This window comes from Stenella coeruleoalba, assembly GCF_951394435.1.
Source record: "Stenella coeruleoalba genome assembly, contig: scaffold_312, whole genome shotgun sequence".
NCBI classification, from domain to species: domain Eukaryota; kingdom Metazoa; phylum Chordata; class Mammalia; order Artiodactyla; family Delphinidae; genus Stenella; species Stenella coeruleoalba.
Window position 1 is genome coordinate 249,359 of NW_027645907.1, and position 13,499 is coordinate 262,857.

At 43.0% G+C, this 13,499-nt stretch overlaps 1 long non-coding RNA gene across 1 annotated transcript in view; it reads right to left on the reverse strand.

Moving 5' to 3' along the window:
* Positions 1-13,499, reverse strand: part of LOC307181484 — a 58,056-nt gene that overhangs the window by 28,880 nt on the left and 15,677 nt on the right. The window contains exon 2 of the long non-coding RNA XR_013826876.1: positions 11,727-11,812. This is a non-coding gene — a long non-coding RNA (uncharacterized lncRNA). The remainder of the gene's footprint in view (positions 1-11,726; positions 11,813-13,499) is intronic.

The window sequence follows — 13,499 nt, forward strand, 5'->3', positions numbered from 1 at the left end:
CTTCGCGTCAGTCAGAAGAGCCATCCTCATAAAGCGTAAACAACAGAAATGCAGGACAGGGCAACGAGAAGAGGGAGCCCTGTGAGACTTATAGTGGAAATGTATATTGCCAACGGCCATTCTGGAGAAGTGTATTGTGTTTACTAAAGCATCTAAAAAATGAGCTACAGAGCATAGGGCACTTGCACTCATGGGCGTATATCTTGGGAAAAACAAAAATCGAGAGGACACAGGCACCCCAATGTTTACCCCCTCTCTGTTTAAAAGATCCTCGACTAGGATATAACTTAAATGTCTCTGGAGGGAAAAAATGGATAGAGATGTGGTACTTAGGTAGAGTGGAATATTATTCAGCCTGGAAATCAATGAAATATGGCCAGTTGTAACAACTCCGGAGGAGTTACGTATGATCATTCTAAGTGACAGAATTCAAAAAGAAAAAGACACATATCATAAGATATCACTTAAAGGTGGAATCCAAAATGGCTACACATGAAATAAATTACAAAACAAAAACATAGTCAAATATGTAGAAAACACGCATAAGGCTGCTAAACGGGAAAGGTGGGGAGGGGTGAGGCATCATCCAGGAGGTTGAAATTAGCAAAGATACCATTCCAAATACCAAACTGATAATCAACAAGGCCTACACGGTAGCTAAAAGAACTGCACTCAGCACACTCAAGTCACCAGAAAAGAATATATACGACTGGTAAGAATCTGAAAAAGAATTTATTGATGTCTCTCTGTACGCGAATCAAGTGGATGTACAGCAGCAAGAAACAGAGCTTTGAAAATCAGCTGTAACCAATATAGTAATAAATTGAAAAAAATAAACGACAGAGAGACAGAGAAAACCTCTTACAACTTTTCCTCAGGGACGGTGATGCAACATGGATTGAACACATCTAGACCCACAGCAGGATGAGACATAAGGCTGGAAACTGTTTGCGCTAAGAGAAATGTGAGGTTGGGTGAGGAAATGCACACCCTTTAAAGTAATACTACCTGGTACCCATTCAATGGGTCCCAAATCTGCAGGTTCAAGGGATCTTCCTACAGCTAAAACATGCATGGAAAACCCAGAGGACTGTACACCATGTGATCGGGAGATGTGTCTAAAATGCACCTCATTTATCCTCTCCTGGTGCTCCTGTTCACCATTCCAGCCACGCTACTTAGAATCTCCCCACTTGGAGAATCAGCACATTTAAACTTCTGTTTCACACATTTTGCAAATTGTGAGGAGGATGAACGGGAAGAGGGGGAACCAATGAGAGAAGAGTTGTAGGGGTTTGGATGGGCACATATCACTCTAATTTCCCATTAAGAATAAGAATTAAAGGAAGGCTCAGCCTGCCTCGCCGGAGCCAAAATAGGGCCTGAAGCAATCCTGCGGGTTTGAGGCCAGCTCACAAAAGAGCAACTTAAAAAATGGAGCTCAGGGTCACTGCAATTCACAAACCTGCAGAGTTATAAATGAAAACTAACGTCCAAAAATATGTTGAGGTAAGGCAAAGAAGAGGATCTGAATGCAAGACAGAATTGCAAGAAAGAGATTTCAAGAGATAGATTGGACTCGTCTTTAACGCACATGAAAAGCGGCAGAATTTCGACAATGATGCAGTTGGCCCAAAAGGGCGTATGCGTTTTTTCCTGATTATATCCAGGAAAAAACGCATACGCACTTTATGGGCAACGAAGCAAGCAAGCAATGCAAATGTGCACAACAAAGAAGTCTCACTTCCCACCGGTCAAAAGGGCCATCCTAAAAAATTGTAAAAACCAGAAATGCAGGACAGGCCATGGAGAACAGGGAGCCTTTATACGCTGATGGGCAGTGTGTGAACTGCCGAGAGCCACTCTGGAGAAGTGTATGGTGGTTCCTAAATCATCTAAAAAACAGAGCTACAGAGCATAGGACACTTCCAATCATGGGAGTATATCTAGGGAAGTCTAAAAATCAACAAGACACAAGCACACCACAGTTTAGGGCTACTCTGTTTACAAGAACCTCAACTTCAGTACACCTTAAATATCCCAGGAAAGAGAACAATGGATAAAGAAGATGTGGTACTTATGTACAATGGAATATCTCTTCACCATGAAATCAATGTAATAAGGCTAGTAGAAGGATAAAGAGTGGATTTAGGTCCGATAATACTACTTGAAATAAGTCAAACAGAAAAAGAAACATATCATAAGATATCACTTATAGAGGGAGGGTAAATATGGCTGCACAAGAAATGAATTACAGAACAGAACAGTGTCTCACATTTAGAAAACACACTTATGTCAGCTTAAGGGGAAAGGAGAGGTGGGGTGATGCATAAAACCAGAGTTTGAAATTAGCACAGATACCGTTCAATAAACCAAATAGGTATTAGACAAGATCTACACCATGCTCAATGAACTGGCCTCAACACACCCTATACACCGCAGAGAAATATATCTGAGTAATAAGAATCCTAAAACCCATGTATTGATATATCTCCATAAGGGAATCAAGTGTGTGCAGAGCGGCACAAACACAGCAGTGAAAATGAGCTAAACCCCATTATAGAAATAAATTTTAAAAACAAAACGCTGAAACAATGAAAGAGAGAAAAATTCTTACAAAATTTGCTCAGGGGCTGTGATGCAACCTGGATTGACCACATATAAACCCACAGCTGGATAAGACATAAGGCTGGACACTTGGGGCTGACAGGATTGGTGAGCTTTGGTGAGCAACTGCCGAAAGTTTAATGCAATACTTCATGCTACTCAGTCCAAGGGTCCCAACACTCCAGGTTGAAGGGAATCTTCCTACAGCTAAACCATGCTTGGGAAACCCAGCGACTGGTATACCATATGATCGGGAAAGGTTTCTAAAACGCACCTCATTTTTCCTCTCCTGGGGCTCCGGATCGACATTCCAGCCACTTTACTAACAACATCCCCACATGGAGTCAATGCCTTTAAGTTCTGGTATCGCACATTCTGCAGTTAGTGCAGAGGATGAATGGGAATAGGAGGAACCAGTGAGAAACTAGCTGTAGCGGTTTCAATGGGCACATGTCACTCTAATATCACATCAGTAAGAAGAATTAACCAAAGGCACAGCAAGGTGCCCCAGAAGAAAAATAGGGCTTCAAGGAATCCTGTGGTTACGGGGCAAGACCACAAAAATAAGAGCTAAAAAATGGAGCTAAGGGCCACTGCAATTCAAAAACCTGCAGAGTTATAAAGGCCAACTATTTTTAAAAAATATATTGAGGTAAGGCTATGAAGAGGCATTGAAAGCAAGGCAGAATTGCAGGAAACCGGTTTCAGGAGGTAGACTGGAATTGCATTGAAAACATATGAAGAGAGTCAGAAACTCGACAATGATGCACTTGGCCAAAAAGGGTGTATGCGTTTTTTCCTGAATATATTCAGGAAAAAACGCATACGCACTTTTTGGCCAACCAAGCAAGCTTGCAAAGGAAATCTGCACTACAATGAAGTCTCACTTCCACCCGGTCAAAAGGGCCATCTGAAAAAAGTGTAGAATCCATAAAGGCACGACAGGCCATGGAGAACTGGGAGCCTTCTTATGCTGATGGGCGGGATGTAAATTGCCAACAGCCACTCATGAGAAGTGTATGGTGTTTCCTGAAACATCTAAAAAACAAAGCAACAGAGCCTAGGGCACTTCCACTTATGGTCCTATAGCTTAGGGAAATTAAAATCAAAAAGACACAGCCACCCCAAAGTTTGGGACGCCTCTGTTTACAAGAACCTCGTTTACGGTACAAGTTCAATATCGCAGAAAGTGAAAAATGGATAAAGAACTTGTGGTAATTACGTACAATGCAATATCACTCAGCAATGAAATCTATGTGATCAGGCCCGTAGCAGCATAATGAGTGGATTCCGGTATGATGATTCGAACTGAAATAAGTCACACAGAAAAGAAACATCATAAGGTATCACTAATACACAGAATGTGAACTTGGCTACACATGAACTGAATTACAAAACAGAACAGTGTCTCAAGTTTAGAAAACCAACTTACGCTTGCTTAACGGGGAAGGTGAGTTGTGGTGCTGTATAAAACAAGAGATTGAAATGAGCACAGATAAAGTTCCTTAAGCCAAATATGGAATAGACAAGAGCTACTCCTTGCTCAACGAAATGGACTCAACACCCCATATTAAACGCCTAAGAATGTACCTGACTAGTAAGTATCTTAAAACCTATGGATTGCTATGTCTCCAAAAGAGAATCAAGCGTGTGTACAGGGGCATAAACGCAGCAGTGATAGGATTGGAGAGGTTCTGTGAGCAAATGAAGACCCTTTGAAGTCATATTGCATGGTACCCATTCCACGGGTTTCAACTACCCAGGTTTTAGGTATTCTTCCTTCAGCTAAAACATGCATGTGGAACCCAGAGTATGATCAACCATGTGATCGGGAGATGTGTTCAAATATGTCTCAGTTTTCGTACCCTGGTACTCGGGTGCAACATTCCAGACGCTTTACTAACACTCTCCCCACTTGGAGAGTCAGCACTTTTAACCTCCTGTTTGGCCCAGTTTGCAATTTCTGCGGAAGATGAACAGGAATAGCGAGAACCAATGAGAGACTAGCTGGAGGTGTCTGGACGGGCAAATTTAACTCTCATTTCCCACCAGGAAGAGGAATTAACCAAAGGCTCAGCGTGCCGTGCCGGAAGCAGATTAGGGCCTGAAGCCATCCTGCGGTGTTGCGGCCAGGTCACAAGAAAGCGAGTTGAAGAAAGGAGCTCAGGGGCACTGTAATTCACAAACCTGCAGAGTTATAAATGACAGCTATCGTCCAAAGATAGACTGAAGTAAGGCTGCCAAGAGGACTTGAAAGCGGGGCAGAATTGCAGGAAACCGATTTCAGGAGGTAGACTGGAATTGCATTGAAAGCATAGGAAAAGAGGCAGAACGTCCACAATGATGCACTTGGCCAAAAAGGGCGTATGCGTTTTTTCCTGAATATATTCAGGAAAAAACGCATACGCCCTTTTTGGCCAACCAAGCAAGCTTGCAAAGGAAATCTGCACTACAATGAAGTCTCACTTCCCCCCGGTCAAAAGGGCCATCTGAAAAAAGTGTAATATCCAGAAAGGCAGGACAGGCCATGGAGAACTGGGAGCCTTGTTATGCTGATGGGCGGGATGTAAATTGCGAACAAGCACTCGGGAGAAGTTTATGGTGTTTCCTGAAACATCTAAAAAACAAAGCAACAGAAGCTAGGGCACTTCCACTTATGGTCCTATAGCTTAGGGAAATTAAAATCAAAAAGACACAGCCACCCCAAAGTTTGGAACGGCTCTGTTTACAAGAACGTCATTTACAGTACAAGTTCAACATCGCAGAAAGTGAAAAATGGATAAAGAACTTGTGGTATTTACTTACAAAGCAATATCACTCAGCAATGAAATCTGTGTCATCAGGCCCTTAGCAGCACAATGAGTGGATTCAGGTATGATGATTCTAACTGAAATAAGTCACACAGAAAAAGAAACACCATAAGATATCAGTAATACACGGAATGTAAACTTGGCTACACAGGAACTGAATTACAGAACAGAACAGGGTCTCAAATTTAGAAAACCAACTTATGCTTGCTTAAGGGGAAAGGTGAGTTGTGGTGCTGCATAAAACCAGAGATTGCAATGAGCACAGATAAAGTTCCTTAAGTCAAATATGGAATAGACAAGAGCTACTTCTTGCTCAACGAAATGGACTCAACACCGCATATTAAACGCCTAAGAATGTACCTGACTAGTAAGTATCTTAAAACCTATGGATTGCTATGTCTCCGAAAGAGAATCAAGCATGTGTACAGGGGCATAAACGCAGCAGTGATAGGATTGGAGAGGTTCGGTGAGCAAATGAAGACCCTTTGAAGTCATATTGCATGGTACCCATTACAGGGGTCTTAACTCTCCAGGTTTAAGGTATTCTTCCTTCAGCTAAAAAATGCATGTGGAACCTAGAGTATGATCAACCATGTGATCGGGAGACGTGTTCAAATATGTCTCAGTTTTCGTACCCTGGTACTCGGGTGCAACATTCCAGACGCTTTACTAACACTCTCCCGACTTGGAGAGTCAGCGCCTTTAACCTCCTGTTTGGCCCAGTTTGCAATTTCTGCGGAAGATGAACAGGAATAGCGAGAACCAATGAGAGACTAGCTGGAGGTGTCTGGACGGGCAAATTTAACTCTCATTTCCCACCAGGAAGAGGAAATAACCAAAGGCTCAGTGTGCCGTGCCGGAACCAGATTAGGGCCTGAAGCCATCCTGCGGTGTTGCGGCCAGCTCAAAAGAAAGCGAGTTGAAGAAAGGAGCTCAGGGACACTGTAATTCACAAACCTGCAGAGTTATAAATGACAGCTATCGTCCAAAAATAGACTGAAGTAAGGCTGCCAAGAGGACTTGAAAGCGGGGCAGAATTGCAGGAAACCGATTTCAGGAGGTAGACTGGAATTGCATTGAAAGCATAGGAAAAGAGGCAGAACGTCCACAATGATGCACTTGGCCAAAAAGGGCGTATGCGTTTTTTCCTGAATATATTCAGGAAAAAACGCATACGCCCTTTTTGGCCAACCAAGCAAGCTTGCAAAGGAAATCTGCACTACAATGAAGTCTCACTTCCCCCCAGTCAAAAGGGCCATCTGAAAAAAGTGTAAAATCCAGAAAGGCAGGACAGGCCATGGAGAACTGGGAGCCTTGTTATGCTGATGGGCGGGATGTAAATTGCCAACAACCACTCGGGAGAAGTGTATGGTGTTTCCTGAAACATCTAAAAAACAAAGCAACAGAACCTAGGGCACTTCCACTTATGGTCCTATAGCTTAGGGAAATTAAAATCAAAAAGACACAGCCACCCCAAAGTTTGGAACGGCTCTGTTTACAAGAACCTCGTTTACAGTACAAGTTCAACATCGCAGAAAGTGAAAAATGGATAAAGAAGTTGTGGTATTTACTTACAAAGCAATATCACTCAGCAATGAAATCTGTGTCATCAGGCCCTTAGCAGCACAATGAGTGGATTCAGGTATGATGATTCGAACTGAAATAAGTCACACAGAAAAAGAAACATCATAAGATATCAGTAATACACGGAATGTAAACTTGGCTACACAGGAACTGAATTACAGAACAGAACAGGGTCTCAAATTTAGAAAACCAACTTATGCTTGCTTAAGGGGAAAGGTGAGTTGGGGTGCTGCATAAAACCAGAGATTGAAATGAGCACAGATAAAGTTCCTTAAGCCAAATATGGAATAGACAAGAGCTACTCCTTGCTCAATGAAATGGACTCAACACCCCATATTAAACGCCTAAGAATGTACCTGACTAGTAAGTATCTTAAAACCTATGGATTGCTATGTCTCCGAAAGAGAATCAAGCATGTGTACAGGGGCATAAACGCAGCAGTGATAGGATTGGAGAGGTTCGGTGAGCAAATGAAGACCCTTTGAAGTCATATTGCATGGTACCCATTTCACGGGTTTCAACTACCCAGGTTTAAGGTATTCTTCCTTCAGCTAAAACATGCATCTGGAACCTAGAGTATGATCAACCATGTGATCGGGAGACGTGTTCAAATATGTCTCAGTTTTCCTCCCCTGGTACTCGGGTGCAACATTCCAGACACTTTACTAACACTCTCCCGACTTGGAGAGTCAGTCCCTTTAACCTCCTGTTTGGCCCAGTTTGCAATTTCTGCGGAAGATGAACAGGAATAGCGAGAACCAATGAGAGGCTAGCTGGAGGTGTCTGGACGGGCAAATTTAACTCTCATTTCCCACCAGGAAGAGGAATTAACCAAAGGCTCAGCATGCCGGGCCGGAACCAGATTAGGGCCTGAAGCCATCCTGCGGTGTTGCGGCCAGGTCACAAGAAAGCGAGTTGAAGAAAGGAGCTCAGGGGCACTGTAATTCACAAACCTGCAGAGTTATAAATGACAGCTATCGTCCAAAAATAGACTGAAGTAAGGCTGCCAAGAGGACTTGAAAGCGGGACAGAATTGCAGGAAACCGATTTCAGGAGGTAGACTGGAATTGCATTGAAAGCATAGGAAAAGAGGCAGAACGTCCACAATGATGCACTTGGCCAAAAAGGGCGTATGCGTTTTTTCCTGAATATATTCAGGAAAAAACGCATACGCCCTTTTTGGCCAACCAAGCAAGCTTGCAAAGGAAATCTGCACTACAATGAAGTCTCACTTCCCCCGGTCAAAAGGGCCATCTGAAAAAAGTGTAAAATCCAGAAAGGCAGGACAGGCCATGGAGAACTGGGAGCCTTGTTATGCTGATGGGCGGGATGTAAATTGCCAACAACCACTCGGGAGAAGTTTATGGTGTTTCCTGAAACATCTAAAAAACAAAGCAACAGAACCTAGGGCACTTCCACTTATGGTCCTATAGCTTAGGGAAATTAAAATCAAAAAGACACAGCCACCCCAAAGTTTGGAACGGCTCTGTTTACAAGAACGTCGTTTACAGTACAAGCTCAACATTGCAGAAAGTGAAAAATGGATAAAGAACTTGTGGTATTTACTTACAAATAAATATCACTCAGCAATGAAATCTGTGTCACCAGGCCCTTAGCAGCACAATGAGTGGATTCAGGTATGATGATTCGAACTGAAATAAGTCACACAGAAAAAGAAACACCATAAGATATCAGTAATACACGGAATGTAAACTTGGCTACACAGGAACTGAATTACAGAACAGAACAGGGTCTCAAATTTAGAAAACCAACTTATGCTTGCTTAAGGGGAAAGGTGAGTTGTGGTGCTGCATAAAACCAGAGATTGCAATGAGCACAGATAAAGTTCCTTAAGTCAAATATGGAATAGACAAGAGCTACTCCTTGCTCAACGAAATGGACTCAACACCGCATATTAAACGCCTAAGAATGTACCTGACTAGTAAGTATCTTAAAACCTATGGATTGCTATGTCTCCGAAAGAGAATCAAGCATGTGTACAGGGGCATAAACGCAGCAGTGATAGGATTGGAGAGGTTCGGTGAGCAAATGAAGACCCTTTGAAGTCATATTGCATGGTACCCATTACACGGGTCTTAACTCTGCAGGTTTAAGGTATTCTTCCTTCAGCTAAAAAATGCATGTGGAACCTAGAGTATGATCAACCATGTGATCGGGAGACGTGTTCAAATATGTCTCAGTTTTCGTACCCTGGTACTCGAGTGCAACATTCCAGACGCTTTACTAACACTCTCCCGACTTGGAGAGTCAGCGCCTTTAACCTCCTGTTTGGCCCAGTTTGCAATTTCTGCGGAAGATGAACAGGAATAGCGAGAACCAATGAGAGACTAGCTGGAGGTGTCTGGACGGGCAAATTTAACTCTCATTTCCCACCAGGAAGAGGAAATAACCAAAGGCTCAGTGTGCCGTGCCGGAACCAGATTACGGCCTGAAGCCATCCTGCGGTGTTGCGGCCAGCTCAAAAGAAAGCGAGTTGAAGAAAGGAGCTCAGGGGCACTGTAATTCACAAACCTGCAGAGTTATAAATGACAGCTATCGTCCAAAAATAGACTGAAGTAAGGCTGCCAAGAGGACTTGAAAGCGGGGCAGAATTGCAGGAAACCGATTTCAGGAGGTAGACTGGAATTGCATTGAAAGCATAGGAAAAGAGGCAGAACGTCCACAATGATGCACTTGGCCAAAAAGGGCGTATGCGTTTTTTCCTGAATATATTCAGGAAAAAACGCATACGCCCTTTTTGGCCAACCAAGCAAGCTTGCAAAGGAAATCTGCACTACAATGAAGTCTCACTTCCCCCCGGTCAAAAGGGCCATCTGAAAAAAGTGTAAAATCCAGAAAGGCAGGACAGGCCATGGAGAACTGGGAGCCTTGTTATGCTGACGGGCGGGATGTAAATTGCCAACAACCACTCGGGAGAAGTTTATGGTGTTTCCTGAAACACCTAAAAAACAAAGCAACAGAACCTAGGGCACTTCCACTTATGGTCCTATAGCTTAGGGAAATTAAAATCAAAAAGACACAGCCACCCCAAAGTTTGGGACGCCTCCGTTTACAAGAACCTCGTTTACCGTACAAGTTCAATATCACAGAAAGTGAAAAATGGATAAAGAACTTGTGGTACTTACGTACAATGCAGTATCACTCAGCAATGAAATCTATGTCATCAGGCCCGTAGCAGTATAATGAGTGGATTCAGTTACGATGATTCTAACTGAAATAAGTCACACAGAAAAAGAAACATCATAAGATATCACTAATACACGGAATGTAAACTTGGCTACACAGGAACTGCATTCCAAAACAGAACAGGGTCTCAAATTTAGAAAACCAACTTATGCTTGCTTAAGGGGAAAGGTGAGTTGGGGTGCTGCATAAAACCAGAGATTGAAATGAGCACAGATAAAGTTCCTTAAGCCAAATATGGAATGGACAAGAGCTACTCCTTGCTCAACGAAATGGACTCAAAACCCCATATTAAACGCCTAAGAATGTACCTGACTAGTAAGTATCTTAAAACCTATGGATTGCTATGTCTCCAAAAGAGAATCAAGCGTGTGTACAGGGGCATAAACGCAGCAGTGATAGGATTGGAGAGGTTCGGTGAGAAATGAAGACCCTTTGAAGTCATATTGCATGGTACCCATTACACGGGTCTCAACTCTCCAGGTTAAAGGTATTCTTCCTTCAGCTAAAACATGTATGTGGAACACAGAGTATGATCAACCATGTGATCGGGAGACGTGTTCAAATATGTCTCAGTTTTCCTCCCCTGGTACTCGGGTGCAACATTCCAGACGCTTTACTAACACTCTCCCGAATTGGAGAGTCAGTCCCTTTAATCTCCTGTTTGGCCCAGTTTGCAATTTCTGCGGAAGATGAACAGGAATAGCGAGAACCAATGAGAGGCTAGCTGGAGGTGTCTGGACGGGCAAATTTAACTCTCATTTCCCACCAGGAAGAGGAATTAACCAAAGGCTCAGCGTGCCGTGCCGGAACCAGATTAGGGCCTGAAGCCATCCTGCGGTGTTGCGGCCAGCTCAAAAGAAAGCGAGTTGAAGAAAGGAGCTCAGGGGCACTGTAATTCACAAACCTGCAGAGTTATAAATGACAGCTATCGTCCAAAAATAGACTGAAGTAAGGCTGCCAAGAGGACTTGAAAGCGGGGCAGAATTGCAGGAAACCGATTTCAGGAGGTAGACTGGAATTGCATTGAAAGCATAGGAAAAGAGGCAGAACGTCCACAATGATGCACTTGGCCAAAAAGGGCGTATGCGTTTTTTCCTGAATATATTCAGGAAAAAACGCATACGCCCTTTTTGGCCAACCAAGCAAGCTTGCAAAGGAAATCTGCACTACAATGAAGTCTCACTTCCCCCCGGTCAAAAGGGCCATCTGAAAAAAGTGTAAAATCCAGAAAGGCAGGACAGGCCATGGAGAACTGGGAGCCTTGTTATGCTGACGGGCGGGATGTAAATTGCCAACAACCACTCGGGAGAAGTTTATGGTGTTTCCTGAAACATCTAAAAAACAAAGCAACAGAACCTAGGGCACTTTCACTTATGGTCCTATAGCTTAGGGAAATTAAAATCAAAAAGACACAGCCACCCCAAAGTTTGGAACGGCTCTGTTTACAAGAACTTCGTTTACAGTACAAGTTCAACATCGCAGAAAGTGAAAAATGGATAAAGAACTTGTGGTATTTACTTAAAAAGCAATATCACTCAGCAATGAAATCTGTGTCATCAGGCCCTTAGCAGCACAATGAGTGGATTCAGGTATGATGATTCAAACTGAAATAAGTCACACAGAAAAAGAAACATCATAAGATATCAGTAATACACGGAATGTAAACTTGGCTACACAGGAACTGAATTACAGAACAGAACAGGGTCTCAAATTTAGAAAACCAACTTATGCTTGCTTAAGGGGAAAGGTGAGTTGCGGTGCTGCATAAAACCAGAGATTGAAATGAGCACAGATAAAGTTCCTTAAGTCAAATATGGAATAGACAAGAGCTACTCCTTGCTCAACGAAATGGACTCAACACCGCATATTAAACGCCTAAGAATGTACCTGACTAGTAAGTATCTTAAAACCTATGGATTTCTATGACTCCGAAAGAGAATCAAGCATGTGTACAGGGGCATAAACGCAGCAGTGATAGGATTGGAGAGGTTCGGTGAGCAAATGAAGACCCTTTGAAGTCATATTGCATGGTACCCATTACACGGGTCTTAACTCTCCAGGTTTAAGGTATTCTTCCTTCAGCTAAAACATGCATGTGGAACCTAGAGTATGATCAACCATGTGATCGGGAGACGTGTTCAAATATGTCTCAGTTTTCGTACCTGGTACTCGGGTGCAACATTCCAGACGCTTTACTAACACTCTCCCGTCTTGGAGAGTCAGCGCCTTTAACCTCCTGTTTGGCCCAGTTTGCAATTTCTGCGGAAGATGAACAGGAATAGCGAGAACCAATGAGAGACTAGCTGGAGGTGTCTGGACGGGCAAATTTAACTCTCATTTCCCACCAGGAAGAGGAAATAACCAAAGGCTCAGCGTGCAGTGCCGGAACCAGATTACGGCCTGAAGCCATACTGCGGTGTTGCGGCCAGCTCAAAAGAAAGCGAGTTGAAGAAAGGAGCTCAGGGGCACTGTAATTCACAAACATGCAGAGTTATAAATGACAGCTATCGTCCAAAAATAGACTGAAGTAAGGCTGCCAAGAGGATTTGAAAGCGGGGCAGAATTGCAGGAAACCGATTTCAGGAGGTAGACTGGAATTGCATTGAAAGCATAGGAAAAGAGGCAGAACGTCCACAATGATGCACTTGGCCAAAAAGGGCGTATGCGTTTTTTCCTGAATATATTCAGGAAAAAACGCTTACGCCCTTTTTGGCCAACCAAGCAAGCTTGCAAAGGAAATCTGCACTACAATGAAGTCTCACTTCCCCCCGGTCAAAAGGGTCATCTGAAAAAAGTGTAAAATCCAGAAAGGCAGGACAGGCCATGGAGAACTGGGAGCCTTGTTATGCCAATGGGCAGGATGTAAATTGCCAACAACCACTTGGGAGAAGTGTATGGTGTTTCCTGAAACATCTAAAAAACAAAGCAACAGAACCTAGGGCACTTCCTCTTATGGTCCTATAGCTTAGGGAAATTAAAATCAAAAAGACACAGCCACCCCAAAGTTTGGAACGTCTCTGTTTACAAGAACCTCGTTTACAGTACAAGTTCAACATCGCAGAATGTGAAAAATGGATAAAGAAGTTGTGGTATTTACTTACAAAGCAATATCACTCAGCAATGAAATCTGTGTCATCAGGCCCTTAGCAGCACAATGAGTGGATTCAGGTATGATGATTCTAACTGAAATAAGTCACACAGAAAAAGAAACATCATAAGATATCAGTAATACACGGAATGTAAACTTGGCTACAAAGGAACTGAATTACAGAACAGAACAGGGTCTCAAAT